The sequence below is a fragment of the Grammomys surdaster genome, unplaced genomic scaffold, assembly GCF_004785775.1.
Source record: "Grammomys surdaster isolate TR1022 unplaced genomic scaffold, NIH_TR_1.0 220, whole genome shotgun sequence".
NCBI classification, from domain to species: Eukaryota; Metazoa; Chordata; class Mammalia; order Rodentia; family Muridae; genus Grammomys; species Grammomys surdaster.
Genome location: NW_021604665.1, coordinates 2,865,733 through 2,882,251, shown reverse-complemented (window position 1 = coordinate 2,882,251; position 16,519 = coordinate 2,865,733). Strand labels below are relative to the sequence as shown.

The 16,519-nt window shown below is 40.2% G+C and overlaps 1 pseudogene; it reads right to left on the bottom strand.

The window, feature by feature from the left end:
- Positions 1-1,486: 1,486 nt before the first annotated feature.
- Positions 1,487-16,519, bottom strand: part of LOC114625693 — an 18,797-nt pseudogene continuing 3,764 nt past the window's right edge.

Genomic DNA, 16,519 nt, shown 5'->3' with positions numbered 1-16,519 from the left:
ACCAAAGATAGCTCTTAGTCACCTATTCACACATTGTCCCTAAACACTTGTAAGAGAAAAGAGTTCTCTACAACTAATTTAATAACCTACCAGAAAGAGCCCAATTTACTTTATACTTACTACCGAGGCCACTTCTTATGATTTTAGGCAGTAGTTGTAATGTGTGGAGGAAGAGCTTTTTTTTTTTCTTTTTAAACAACAAACTACCCATAATCCACTGCAACCACACAACTCCCAATCTTTCTATAATATAATGTATGCTATTACTGGTAGAGTACCTGTTGGATGGATATGTCTTCCATTGGGCTTTATGTTCACTTCTTCCCTTTTTGAAACTATTTTTAAATCTCTTACTAGATTACTTGCCCAAATTCAGGGTCCATCATCTATATCAGTTATCAATGACTCTATCTCTACTCGATTTTATACAGATCTGGAAACTCTTCCCCCTTAAGCCCTTCTTGTATAAGGAAAAGACTCTATTCTGACATTCCAGTTCTGAAAGTTGATTCTCTTTCTGAGATTTTCAATGTTTTTCACAGGCACAGCCACCCCCAGAGAAGCTACAAGAAAAGATGGAAGAAATCCTCAAAAACGTGTTTGGGCAGACACTTGGTCTTCCTTTCTGACTTACAGTCAGTGGAATTAGTGAGGACCATTATGAACTCATGTAATTTTCAGCCTTTAGAATCCCCAGATGGCTTCAAGTTATCTTTGAAGCATTCTTATTTTACAATGTGTGTTTTTTTCTTAGAAAAGGAGAAAAACAGAATGGGTCTTGTTAGAGAGTAAATGAGACAAGGTTATCTCCTTTTTATTGTGGATTCACTATATCCCAGTCATTCTGTAATTCACTATCTCTTTAGCCTGAAAACACACACACACACACACACACACACACACACACACACTAATAAATGAACTGCATGTAACCTCATTTTACAAATGAGAAAGTAGGATATCTTGGTAAGCACTTAATTTTTCTAAAGTAGAGTCAAAACCCAGTTCTAATTGTTTCCAATAAAACTTCCATAATACAGTTTGCTACTATTAACGTTAGAGTAAAAATCATGAACATAAAAATACATAGAATTTTCCCTCCTATATTCATTTTATAGCTGAACAAACTGAGTTAAACAAAATGTTGTATTTCCCTCAAATTAACCAAGTGTCAATATGAATGAGAACCCCAGTTCTTTGAATTTTATTTATTACACACACACACACACACACACACACACACACACACACACACACCATTCATCCTTGGGTCAGATAAGATTGCCCAGTTTAAACTTAGAGGATCAACTATTTTTTTTTTTTTTTTTTTTTTTTAGAAAACAAAATGGAACATTTATTTTTTTTTCTTAAACTCAAAGCAATACCAAGTAGACAGGGTAAGAAATTAAATATAAACACAAGGTCCACTCTAGCCCTGGTTATCCAAGACAGCATAACCAAATGGACTCATAGAGAGACCACATGGTCAACAGAGGATTTATCAACGACGTCTCCGATCTGGACTCCTGCTTGGTCTTCGGCCTCCTCTCCTCTTGCCCTTTGGTGGACCACGAACAAAACACCAGTCGACACTGATTGGTTGCCCCATCAAGTCTTGACCGTTTAGTCCCTCCATGGCAGCCTGAGCCTCTTTGTATGTTTCATATTCAACTAGAGTATACCCCTTCAAATATCCTGTGCGCCTGTCCAAATTAAGGTGGATATTTTTTATTTCTCCATATTCAGCGAATTTGTCATGGATATCTTCTTCAGTGGCTTCTTCATGGACTCCAGTGACAAAGAGAATCCAACCTTCAACAGAGCGCTGTGGTCCAGGTTCATCGCCATCCTGCTCCACACTGTCAATCCTCCCGCATCCGCGCTCGGGACCCCTCTTCGGAGCCGAAACCGCAGCCCTTCCGTTTCTTCGCTTTTTCTTTTAATTTGTGGATGCTTTCGTCTCCATCCTCATCCATGGCGAAATCCTCGCCCCCCGCCTCGTGAAGATCCAGGACGTCTGCCATCTTGCTTCTCTCGGCGCTCTCTGTGCCCGAGGATCAACTATTTCAAAGAATGTCTAAGAGTGCTAACAGTAGCATTACAAAGATATTTAATTTCATTTGAGTCAACAAATATTTATTTCAATATTAAATTATCTGCTCTGTCTCTTGGGCACCCAGCTATCCCAAGTAAGCCACATGAAAATAGATGATAAAATTCTCTTTCAAACTCAAGGAGAGTGTTTTGGTCTGTGCAGATTAACTTTGACATCGAGAAAAATGTGCAGATGGGCAGCAGGTGAAAATACGTGAGAGAACGTCTCTTTAATCAAAATGTCCTGTTAAGATTGCTATTGAAATAAAAAAAATAGTCTAATTAGAGGAAGCACACAGTCATGGAAGACAGGCATGTTTTAGTCACTCTCACTGCAAATGCAATTATGTCCAATTCCCATGAGTCTGCCTAATAGGAGGAGGCTGTAGTGCGCAAGGCTAACAAGGGAAGCTAATCACGGTAACTTCTTTTCAACATTTCCCTTGGCTAAACTTATTCAGCAGAGTTGCAGCATGGACTGAGACTTGCTGGCCCTGGTTTCCTTCCTCTCCTCCCCACGCCCAGTATTCCTCAGCCAGCCCCCTTCACCCTTTGATGGAGAAGTTAGGAAGCCATGAAGTAGCCAAAAACCATAGGAGGAAGAAGAAGAAAGGTTAGCCAAAAACCTTTAAAAAATGCAAGTTATTTTTATGTGTGTAAAGTGGAAATGGATATATTCTTTTTAGATTAGTATTCTGATCATACATGCATGTACAACAAAGATGTCTTATATACAATTTATTAACACCATATATATATATGTGTGTGTGTGTGTGTGTGTGTGTGTGTGTGTGTGAAAAATCTGGTTTTGTTGTAAAAAACATTTAAAAAATATAGATATGGTTGGCATATTCTTTGATCTTTATTCTAAAATTTAGAGCAGTTTTTTTTCTCAACAAAAACTCTGCTATCTTGACCCCTGCTTATTACACCAAAATGTTCAGTTATGATGCAGTTTTTATGTTTGCATAGAAATTTAGTCTGAGAAAATGACTATGTTCTTTTTGTGTACAGTAGTAATTGACTTCTTATGAAGTACAGCAGTACACAGATCCAACCACAGTGACCAACTCATTGCCTTAGCTGGGAGTGTAGCCAACAGATGTTTTCAGTTGTGCAGGGAGACGCCCAAAGTTGCCTCCTCTTCCTGGAGTCAAGTACATCCAAGTAATGACCCAGTATCACTTGATCCCATGCACTAGTCCTTCAAGTTCATTACCATCCTATGCATACCTTGGTGGGATGGTGCAAGGAATCACAGCTCAAAAGAACCTTCTTAACTCTGGAGCACCCCAAGGGGTGACTGAGTTCCTTTTGACTCTGTATCACAGCTCCTGTCCCTTTGTCTAATCCTGCCTCTTCAGATGCTGACCTTAAGAATATTCACAATAAATACTCTGAGCAATTTCAAATTGTAGTCTACTTTCTATGACATCTACCCTTTTGGATCACCCAGTACAGTGCCTTATAAGGCCTATTTACTAGGCAATGTGTGTGTGTGTGTGTGTGTGTGTGTGTGTGTGTGTGTGTGAAAATATTTAATATTTGAATATTTATGTCAGAATTTGGTGGTTTTCTGTCTGTTCTTTTTTTTTCTCTCTTTGAATCTGTATTTAGGATGCATTATGATTGGTTGTGGCTAAGTTACCGAGTTCTGTTCAGTAGGTAATGGAGAAAAGTGTAACACTTTCTGTCCTGGTCAATTAAATACTAATAAAGGCTCTAGCATCCTTTTTTAATGCCATGTTCAGCAAATTCACTGAAAGGATGCAGAAGAGAAAGTTTGCAAAGACTGGGTGATAGCAGAGGTAGAAGATGAAAGAAAGGTGGACCACTGAGTAACTGGGATAGATTCTGACTCTCTTGAATTATTTAAGGTTATTTCTTATAGAAATTAGCCTTATTTACTTATTTATTTCTGAGTTGCATATTCTAGGCAACTTATACTTTCCCCTTAAAAGTTAAACAACTCATTGCTCCCTGTATATTACAAATCACACTTTCCTGAATATTTTATGTTGCCTCCTTGGTTACAGTGTTTGTTAGCACTATATTATTATGTTCTCTAGTGCATATTTATGTGTATTCTCTATATGAATACTCTATGTAAATTCAGAGAATTGAAACTGCTGGATCTTGAGATGTACCAACTTTAAAATTCAATATGTATTTTTGTACAATTTTCCAAAGGAATTATACCAACTTGTATTTTCTCAAGCAGTGTAGTAGAACACTTCTTTCTCGTATTTTACACACATGGCATATGCAAAGTACAGTGCCAAGCACTTTACCTATATGAACTTATTTGAGTCTTCTGATATCTCACAGTCTATTGTTTAGCTTTGTTTTCCAGATGAATAAGCTGAAGTCAAGCCAATTTAATGTATAAATAAAATAGCTAAGGTTTAGGGCTAGCTCTCTTATTAGTTAAGCTATAGTGCTAATGAATAACCGATATTCAGAATCCAAGGCTATCAGATAGATTATTTAATCGAATTATACTGTACCTCACTTTTATGGGGCTAACATGATCATGAATATAAATTTCTTATGAATGCCCATGCTATATTTCCACGGGTAGAAACACATGCATGAAAACTGAGCCTTTCTTCCTAGCTTTGAAAAATATATAAAATCGTAGAGATCTATAAGTTGTTTAAAAGTCAACAACGACTAGAACACAACCAGCAATAAAATATGCATCTGGGCATCTACTGTCAAAGCAGCTGTCATCACTTGGCCACATCTCTTCTTGCTCAGTGTTTCTCCCTGAACTTCCTTTGTCCTCCTTCACACTGAACATCATACAGAGGAGGGCTGTATTGGTCTCAGACAAGATGGAATTTAGCCCAGCTGTTTTCAAAGGCTACACTAGAAATGCAAAAGGCCAAAAAAGGTTGCCATGAAAGTGGCCCTTGAAACCTCCGTGCTAGGCCATGTGTCTGTTCCAAGAACTATGGTGAGGATTAGACGGGTAACATACAACACAAAACAATTCTTTGGCTGATATACAAGGCACAAGAACATATTTGACTTCTCAAATTTCTCCCATTTTTGTGGTTTTTGAGGTTACAGGAGAATTCAAACCTCTCTGGGTACAAGTTCATGTTATCTTGACAAACTATGACTTCCTATGTCAGTGAAGGAGGTTTTGATTTTCTTGTTAAATGAGGATAATTGAGTGAAATAAATACTTTTTACCAAGTCTAAGTGAATTAAGATTAGTTTTGTTAACATATACAGGAATAAACACACATGGGAATGAAACAGGCAAACTTTTTTGGGGGGTTGCCTTTGCTATGTTAGTTCAGAAAATTCAGAATTCCTGTTTCAATCTTGGTAACAGGGCAAGAAGACACACTCCCCCACCCACCCACCCACCCCCCAAAAAAATGAAAAAAGAAAGAAAAAGAAAGAAGTAGGGTGTTAAATGGGGATATCACTGCTAGTCAGTGGACTTAAATTTGATGTCAGGCATCCAAGGTGTATCCTATTTTGGAAATGACATGTATTTATTCATTAAAGCAACAGCTATTATGTTGACTTTGTGAAGAAAGTGTCACACATTTGTTCTAACTCTTAGGTGGGATAGGGAGATTTTGAAATGCATTTGTAAGCTCAATTCATAAACAAGTCTATAAACTGAGACCACTGTAAATAAGATAGGAAGTAGACTGTACCAATTGTGAGTGAAAGAGGTGACAGATAAGGCTCTCCCAGCCCATACATGTGAAGAGGCATGGACTCCACTCACTTCTCATGAGAAACAAAGACAAAGAAGGGCTGTGGCTTCTTGGAGTTTGTGGCTAGAGCATCTTACAAACCTCATTCAGGATATTATTGAGACTAAAATGGACTAGATAGTCCCAGACAATGGAATGTCAACGGAGAGATTTAAGCAAAGAGGCAACAAGGTCTAGTTCACTTTTCAGAAACCTTATTTAATTGTAATGCATGCACTCCATTTAGAAGAAGAGATGAAAGAGAAAGGGTGAGGAGAAAACAGGGACTAAGCATTCTTTAAAAAGCAAGAAGACCAAGAAACAAAAGCAGAATGTATTTATTCATCTGTCCTTTTATCATTGACTAAACTCTCTTGGAATTCTGTCTGAACTGACATGAATATGCAATGTTTGAATCCATGTAGCATGGGTTCTATTAAGTATGCTTGGTAAAATTACAGGCAGACTGGAAGAAAATTTTTAAAGTTTGTGAATTGTTCAAGGCCACAAGAATTCAAAGCATTTCTGTCTGTGATTATACCAATGTACAAAATATTTGAATATCTGGGGTTTGGCCAGTGTTTGCATATTATGCTGAAGGTCATCATGATAGTGAGATCCTTTGACAGGGGTATTAGGAGATGCTCTTGGCCTTGGACAAGTTAATGTTTAATGGAGAAGGTAGGTAGTATCATGTGTGATATGCTTCTGATTATTCTGTGCTTATGTTCATAGAATATATGAAAGGGGAGGCAGGAGGCATGATGTCTCTTGCTTGGTGGCTGTGTTAAGGGTTAAAGACCCTTCATGGAAAGGTTTTGTTGAGAATTTTGACCTACTTTCATGTGTTGCACTGCTTGTAGATATCATGCACCACATGGAAACATTGGCAGAAGCTTTGTTGGTGTGGAGGTTTGAATATGCCTAGCCCAGGGAGCGGCACTATTACGAGCTGTGGCCTTGTTGCAGTAGGTGTGGCCTTGTTGGAGGAAGTGTGTCACTGTACAATGAGCACTTCCTCCTAACTATGTGGGAACTAGTCTTCTCCTAGCAGCATTCAGATGTAGAACTCTCAGCTCCTCCTGCACTATGCCTGCTTGGGTGCTGCCATGCACTCACCTTGATGATAATGGACTGAACCTCTGAACCTGTAAGCCAGCCCCAATTAAATGTTGTCCTTATAAGAGTTGCCTTCGTTATGGTGTCTGTTCACAGCAGTAAAACCTTAACTGAGACAGTTGAGTTGACTTATCTTCTAAATACTTCACTGTCCACCATAGATATTGCTGAGATTGCCCAGGTTTATCCATGGATTAGCTGTTTTGGAGAGAGTGGGACACTAGAAGTCTCAAAATGCTCTGTGGTCTTAACAAGTGCTACCGATCACTCATTTGTGATCTGTGGCTGTAAATTTCAGGTGAAGCCAGTTGCTTCTTTGTTGGGAGTCGACTCCTAGCAGAAAGCGGCTATCATCTTTGCAGCCATCTTAGGCCCTATACCCTGACAAGAGACTTGTTTTCAACAGCCCACAACAGCTGAGGACACTCTGATAAACATCTTGTTTGTCTCACATATCTTGTGTTGATGTTTAGTGCCCTCAGCTGCAAGGCCCACGTGGTATCCACGCTGCAAGGCACATGACATAGTGCCTTCAGCTGTGTTCCCCTGCTTGTCCACAAGGGCAAGGCACGTGGTAAAGTGTATAAATACCCAGGATTTCCTTTCAATAAAAAGAGACTTGATCAGACCCTCTGTCTTGTTTCCATTCTTTGTGTCTCTTCCCCCTCCATCCCCACTCTCTCTCTTGCTAGACTCTGGCTCCATGGACCGGAGCAGTAGCTTCAACCGGGACATAGTGGCCCCCAAACGTGGGGCAGAACGGGTCATTATACTTCTTTAAAATATTAAGGAGGTCCAGACCCAGAAAGAAAACAACACTTGTCAGTTCTTATTTGTGGATCCTAGCTCCAAATCTTTGGATTTTGATATTCAACTAGAAATAATCCCCAAAGTGAAGAAAGGAGTGAGGGACCATGGGATGAACAGTAAAGAGGGACCTCTAGAGAAGGATTGCAGAACACAGGAACCATGAAGAAGGATGGGGAAAATGGAGAGGACATGAACTAGGGAGGAGAATAAGAAGGATAAACAACACAAAGGATATTTCATGAAGAAACATGTTATTTCACAAGCTTACATTAAAATACACATACTATATATCTATATATAAATGGATGGATACACACACACACATGCACATATGCACACACACACAGGGATACCTGTACATGTACATGTATGCCTACTACCTACTGTCCAATTGGATTTAAGGTCTATTGAACAGGAGGGAATTGATGCCTGATACTGTAAACACAACCACCTACCCATGGGTAGAGAGGTCATAGTCCCTAGAGGAGGACCTACTATTGCCATTTTCCAAGACAAGTATAATTTCTAACTATATTCTTAGTACTTGCCACAAATAAGTATGGCTCTCAACTCTTATCAAAGAAGCTTTCTTTTTGCAAGAGAGACTACTACAGATATGCATAACTGGTCAAAGTGCAGCTAAGAAATGACTCTAAGTGCCTAACCTCAATTGACACATCTACAATCCAAGTTTCAAGGAAAATTGTAGAAGAGGAAGAAGAATAACTGTCAGAGCCAAAGAACCAGGATGCCTCTTGGGAAATAGTGTCTTCTAGACATGACAGGGATATTGAATCCACGAAGTTTCAACAATGTGGCTGCCTAAACAAGAGCTGTCTAATGACACCACTGCACAATGACATGCTAACACAGATGGGAAAATTCAGATGGCCCCACACCTGGATGAAGAGCTACGAGGAATCAATGGCTGCTGACAACAGGAGAATCAGTTTTCAAATTTCCCAATCCCAAGTGATCATATGGCTAATGCTAGATGAAGTGATGTGGTTGTACATGTATACATATGCATACACATATGCATACATATATATGTCCTATATATGAATATGCATGTGACAATAGTAAGCACAAAGGAAGAGGCCATGAATTCGAGAGGGAATTGGGTGGATGGGAGGTGTAAAGGGGAAAGGAGGAAGGGAATGGGTGATGTAAATACAGTACTCATGTAAGAAATTCTCTAGCTGGAGAGATGGCTTAGTGGTTAAGAGCACTGACTGCTCTTCCAGAGGCCACGAGTTCAATTCCCAGCAACCACATGGTGGCTCACAATCATCTATAATGGGGTCTGATGTCCTCTTCTGGTGTGTCTGAAGACAGCAACAGTGAACTCATATACATAAAACAACCAAAAAATATTTTTTTAAAAAAAGAAATTCTCAAAACAAATGGAAAGTTAAAAAGTCACAATATTCTTTTCTTGTGAGGCAAATAATATCTTCAATAATAAATTTGTCTAGAGCTAAAGATATAACTCACTTAGAAAAATTGCATCTCCAGAATCCAGATATGGTAGCCTGATAATCCCAGCACTGGTGAGGCCAAGACAGACTGACCACTGGATGTTAGCTCCAAGCCAATGATAAATCCTTTCCCAGAAAATGAAGCAAGGTGATAGAGATGATTAATGATAGAGAAACAACGCACAAAGCTTTCCTCTCGTTTCCACATGCATGTGTGCACATGTATATGTGCATGCACACGCATACTTGCACACGCATACATGCACTTATAAAGTAAGTTTGTCTAATTTACTTCCCTTAGCTGAGTCTTGGGTCTTGCATTTAGCATAAATCATTGACTGAGCATCCACCATTAGCTTAATGCAGTGTGGATTGAAACTCCAGCTAAGGGAAGCAGAATGAAGGTGGGAAAAACAGCAGCTAGAACAAAGAAGACAGATGGAAACAACACAAGCAAAAGAATCCCTGGCTTTTCACTTCCTTATCAGTGCTGGGTCTAGTGACATGCATGAATACTTTGCTCCATGTTTATGCTGCCTTCTTCAAATCCAAATTCATGTTTTGGTGTCATGACTCACCCCTTTTGCCACAGTACACAGCAGAGAAAGACAGGCAGAACTCTGGGAGTTTGAAACCAGCCTGGTCTACATAGCAGAGCTCCAGGCCAGCCATGGCTTCATAGTGAGATCTGCCTTAAAACAAATGCAATTTGAAGGTTTAATTAAGCATCAGCATTCTTGGCAGCCTCTTAGGGAAGGGTGTGATCAAAGTACTGCTTATGGCAGAGTCCATATTCCACAGATCACTGAAATGAGTAACTGCTAAGGATCTGAACATCTTTAATCTTTTAAATTGCATCTCTCTCTTCTCCCTCCTCCTCTTTTCCCTCCTACCCTCTCTCCATCCCTTACCTCCTAGCTCCCCACCTTCAAGTGTATATAGATCAGAGGACAGTTTTCATGAGTCAGTCTCAGCATTGAGTCCTGGAGGAGTCTGCTCTGGCTCAAGTCATTGGACCATCTCACTGGTCTAGATCTAGGCATCTTATTCACTAAGAGACAACATCAAAACAGTTCTCATCAGACAACTGTGCTCTAAGCTGTCTCTGATGTTTTCTGTTCCCTAGAGAAAACAACAAAAGAAATTGTTATTCAACAGGTTTATGTGTTGGAAACTTTTGCTGTCTCACTGTGAAACAAAAATCCTATAGTGTATGTGTTGTGTTATATATAGTTTTATGCAAATTTTTACAAAATCATTAAATATTTGCAACAATGGTATTAAAGCCCACTGCCATTTGTATTTGCTTTTGTCCCTTTCTAGCTCTTGGCATTGGCCTCGTGCTCCATGCTGCTTTAGTCAGTTGTGGCTAATCTAGACACTAGCAACCGATCACATGCCACTCTATCTGACCTTTTGGTTGTCTCTCCAGGAGAATGATGCAAATGTCTTCCCACTGAAAGGAAGAAGCAACATGAAAAGATGTAACCTAGGACTTTCTGTCTTCCATGCTGATCCTTTTAGAGTTGATGAAGGCATGTATGTTTTGGGGACAGTGTGAGGCAATGGGACTTTCAGAGTGTGAATGCAATGTCTAGACATCTTTTGAGTGTCAACGAAGGGAAGGAAATGTAGGTAGAGACCAGAGACATGGCTAAGTTTTCCAAAGTACATGTGACAGTCCTCACCCAACAAAAAATATTTGATCCAAAATATAGTAATGGTATCATTACTATTACTAGCTCTTGAATGTTTCCCCCACAGAGCTGTGTGTGAAAGGTTTGTTTGCCAGTCTGTGATGCTATTAGAAGGTTCTAGAACTGTTAAGAGGTAGAGTCTGATGTGAAGAAATTAGGTCACTAGGAGAAAGCCTTTATACTTCCAAGGGAGTACTGGGACTCACAACTCTTCATCTATCTTTTGCTTCCAAGCTGTCCTCAGGTGAGCAGTCTCCTCACCAACAGCAGTCTCTCACTTACGCCATGATGTCCTGTCTCACTGCAGTCCCGAAAGCAAGATAGCCAACCCAAAAGGAAACATGCAGAATAAATCTTTCCACATGAGAGAAGCTAGACACAAAGGACAGTCATTGCATGATGCTGCTTTTACAAAGAGCCTAGAATGGGCAAATTCCTAGGGGTAGAAGCTCTCCAGGAGTGGGCTGGAGAGCACAGAGTTGTTTGTGATAGGTACAGGATTTTGATTTGAGTTAATTAGAGTATTATACACATGAATGGTAATGAGGGCTCTACAACAATGTCTTTATGCCACTGAGTGTACACTGAAAAAGGATGCATGGTAGGCTTTGTCGCATATAGTTGATCACAGTGAAATATTTTAAAGTAACCAGAATATAACAATAAGATTATTTTTTAAATGCTTATACTTGAAAAATAAGCATCGTGTAATTTATTGATTATGTACTGTATACCATGCTAATCATTTTAGATAGCTTGCATTAAGTAATCATTTTAGAAGCATACATTAACTAATTTGCTTTAAGTATTCAAAACATTCTTATATATCATTATTCCCAGACAGCATCAGGTAACCCAAGTTTGCACAGCTAAGGGGATGGGGGCAGAACTGAGATAAAAACATATGTATCTGCTTCCATTTTTAAAAAGATACAAATGATTTACGTCTTCAAAAGTGCTTTCAAAATGCCACACGTGATATTCACTACAAAAATCTGAAGCTTCGTAAATAAGGATTATGGATGTACTGAAGATCCACACAGGCCAAGATGATTGCCGGTTGACTGCAAACCTCAGTCACAACCCAGTCAGTAGTAGAACAGGAAGGAGCTGCAATGTAGGCCACAGCTTCTTTTAGCTCTGATTACCTCAGCCTCACCAATGGTACCAGTCACACACTGATCAGTAGGGTTGGAGACTTCTGCTTTCTTCTCCATGGAAAACACTCTTGGATGGTGTCAGGGTCACCAACAGTCTGCAAGGCATGTACATCATATCCATTACCATCCCTGCTTCAGTGTGCATGACCTGCCTGGCTTGGCATAGCACACAGAGTTACACTGAGCATACATAAAAGCAGTAGTGGCTTCGCTGAGGCCTCTGCGGCATACCCCACTAAGTCTTCATCCTGTATAACAACTTTGCTAAATAATGACCTGTTGGCAACATTACTTCTCTTCTGGCTTAGATGAAGACCAAAGATTGTTCTAACTTCTTTTCCATTTGGTCCGAAAGAGTGGACTATCTGAAGAACAAAAATAGTTTTCTTTTTTCTTTCTTTCATTCTTTTTCTTTCTTTTTTCCAAAGATTTGTTTATTTTACATATGTGAGTACACTGGCACTGCCGCTGTCTTCAGACACATCAGAAGAGAGTATCTGATACCATTACAGATGGTTGCGAACCACCATGTGGTTGCTGGGAATTGAACTTAGGAGCTCTGGAACATCAGTCAGTGTTCTTAACCACTGAGCCATCTTGCCCGCTTGCTTGCTTGCTTTTCACCTTTCTTTCTTTCTTTCTTTCTTTCTTTCTTTCTTTCTTTCTTTCTTTCTTTCTTTCTTTCTTTCTTCCTCCCTCCCGCCCACCCTCCCTCCCCCCTCCCCCCCTCTCCTTCTTTTCTTTTTTAAATATTCTCAAGTATTTTTTCATGTCCTAGGGCAACGAGACCATCCAACACTCTCAAAAATGATTTTTGCAGTTGGATCATAACAAATGTCAGGTAATACAACAAAATTATCAGATGAAGACATTCTATGGCCCCTCATGCTCTTGAACATGTGGTAGATATAGACACGAGGGTTGGGTACAGGTCTTACACCATGTAGATTCCTCTGAATGGGATTCCACCAGCAGCACCTACCAGGCTGATTTGCTGGAAGGAAACCACAGCTGCAATGTCTAACACTGCTACCGAGTTCCTTCACCAGTGGCCTGACATTCAAGTACCACACTTGTTTATGAATCCTGGGCTACCCTTGAGAATTGCAATGGGGATGTTGGGCTTCAGTGCACACAGCTGGGCAGGAGTCTGATGAGGGTTCCTTTGCTGTACTGTTTCCTGAAGTAAACTGAAATGTTTTATCATATTGTGTGAGTGTGGCATCTGGTTCCTGAGAAGGTACCCTTGCTAGCAGAGCTCTGCATCACTGCAGGCATTGCCACGGTCCTCCAGTTTACATAGGAATGGCATTCAGCATGGTTTTTGGATGCAGCTCTCTGCAAGGTTACTCTACCAATATTGTTTGGCTTTAACAGCTGCAGCAACAACTATATCTGGAGAAGCCAGAATCTTTATGGATGCATACAGATTATAATAAAGTCTATCCATATTGACATTATCTTCTGGAATACTATGTACCAGTATAGACTGAAGTCACCACCCCCCTAGCCCCATTTCAGGAAACCCCATTTAGTTTACATACATTTCTGACTGTTAGGTCACCATCCCTGAGAGCTTTTTACTGTGCCTTTGCCAATGACTAGATTCAAACTGACAAAGGCAAGATTGTTGGAAAATTCTATGAGGCTAGTTTTGCAAGACATTGAACAGGGTGAGGTGGATGAGAGCCATGGCCAGGGGTATGAGGACCAGGCACACAGGTCACAAGCGCATAGACACAAACATTGTTACCCTGTCTTACAATTCTGGAAGTGAGTGGGTGGGTGGGTGGGGCTGAGTACTATGTTTACTCTATTACCTGGTCCCTAATGTGCACATATATGGTCATCACGTTTTCAGTCTTTAGGCCAGACCTTAGAAAATATTACTTCATGCCCCCTGAAAATAAAAGCAGAAAAAGTGGAAAGGTTCCCATGACATAAAGGGCAAAACTGAAACGCTGTTAAGGTGGAATGACTTGCTCATGCCCTGTCTATAGCAGAACTGAGATTCGAACCCAATTTAAAGTCAAAGTCTTAATATAAGTCCTGTCCCAAGGAGCTCAAGAGCTCCCTAGTCAAAGACAAATTTTTTCATATTTTAAATTTTCTGAGTTGAAGATTCATCATATTTTATCAATATAATACTCTCCCAACACTTTAAGATTAATATGCTTGATATCATCAGAGAGTTCAGGCAGTGGGGCCTCCAGGGCTTAGAATATAGCATAGGTGTGTGGCATTTATAAGTTTGCTTTAAAATAGTACCTGCTTGAAGAGTGCCGAAAACTAGCCCCTAGATACTAGATGCAAGAGGGAAGAACTCAGGTGACAAGAATGGGTGTGTGTTGAGGAGAATCCTCCTCCCACTAGGTGCTTCTGAGACCAGAAATGTGAGGTCATACTAAGGTTAGATCATATGCCAACTATGTACCATTAACACTCACTGAGTGCAAGTGATACTCCTAGATGAGAATATGCCTATGTAATTTTAGAAGGTTTAAATCTTCCTGTAGCCTTTCCAGTCACTGTTCCCTGTGCCCAATGCTATTCTTTCTCCCTTTAAGGTTATCTTTGCCCCACTACAGGGAACTGAGAGCATGTGAGCCCAGGGTCTTTTCATACACATGGTTAGCTTACCTCTTTTTTAAAAATTTTTTAATTGGATATTTTATTTACATTTCAGATGTAATCCCCTTTCCCCCCCCACCCCCACCCAGGAACCCTCTATCTCATCCATCGTCCTCCTGCTTCTATGAGGATATGCCCCCACCCTCCCACTCCCACCTCCTCACCCATGATTTCCCCCACAATGGGGCGTCCAGCCTTCATTGGACCAAGGACTTCCTCACCCACCTATGCCTGACACTGTCATCCTCCCCTACATATACAGCTGAAGCCATGGGTCCCTCCCTAAGTGCTCCCAGGCTGGTAGTTTAGACCCTGGAAGCTCTGGTTGGTTGGTATTGTTGCTCTCCTCATGGGGCCACAAATCCTTTCAGCTCCTTCAGTCTTCTCTCTCACTGCTCCATTGGAAACCCCATGATCAGTTCAATGGTTAGCTGTGAGCTTCTGTATATTTCAGGCTCTGGCAGACCTCTAAGGAGACAGCTATATCAGGCTCTTGTCAGCACACACTTCCTGATATCCACATCAGCGTCTACCTTTGGTGACTGCACATGGGATGGATACCCAGGTGGAACGGTCTCCAGACAGCCCCTCCTTCAGTTTCTGTCCCACACTTTGTCTCCATATTTGTTCCCTTGAGTATTTTTTTATTTCTTCTAAGAAGGTCCAAAGCATTCACTCTTGGTCTTCCTTCTTCATGAGATTCATGTAGTCTATGAGTTGCATCTTGGATATTGCGAGCTTTTGGGTTAATATTCAATTATAAGTGAATGGATACCATGTGTGTTCTTTTGTGATTGAGTTACCTCACTCAGGATGATATTTTCTAATTCCATCCATTTACCTAAGAATTTCTCAAATTCATTGTTTTTAATAGCTGAGTAATATTCCATTTTGTAAATGTACCACATTTTCTGTATCCATTCTTCTGTTGAAGGACATTTGGGTTCTTTCTAGCTTCTGGCTATTATAAATAATGCTGCTGTGAACATAGTGAAGCATGTGTCCTTGTTATTTGTTGGAGCATCTTCTGGGTATATGCCCAGGAGTGGTATAGCTGGGTCCTCAGGTAATGCTATGTCCAATTTTCTGAGGAACCACCAGACTGATTTCCAGAGTCATTGTAACAGCTTGCAATCTCATGAACAATGGAGGAATTTTCCTCTTTCTCCACATCCTTGCCAGCATCTACTATCACCTGAGTTTTTGATCTTGGTCATTCTGACAGGTGTGAAGTGGAATCTCAGGGTTGTTTTGATTTGCATTTCCCTGATGACTTAGGATATTGAACATTTCTTTAGGTGCTTTTTGGCCATTCAAGTTTCCTACTGAGAATTCTTTTTTTAGCTCTGTACCCCATTTTTAATAGAGTTATTTGGTTGTTTGGTTATTTGGTGGGAGTCTGATTTCTTGAGTTCTTTGTATATATTGGAGAGGTTTAAAATTGCTCTCAGATTACTGTAAATGGGGGCAGAACAACTCAGAGCCAAATAACAGGCTCTAAAACCTGTATCCTTGACTTGTGCTGATCTTCAAAGATGCTCTGGAAAGAAGAATGAATCAGACAAGTTTTGCTGTGAGAGTTCTCTAACAAACCCATCTTCTTAGGTATTATGGGGAATAGGAGGGTTTTCCTACAGCAAAACAACCATGTATTAAATCCAGGAAGATGGGTGTGTAGACTAGAAAGAATAAATTTTCTGTATGGAGCAGAAGAAATAAAAAAACAGGAGTCACAAACCTCCCCACTCTCTCTCCTTCCTTCCTTCCTTCCTTCCTTCCTTCCTTCCTTCCTTCCTTCCTTCCTT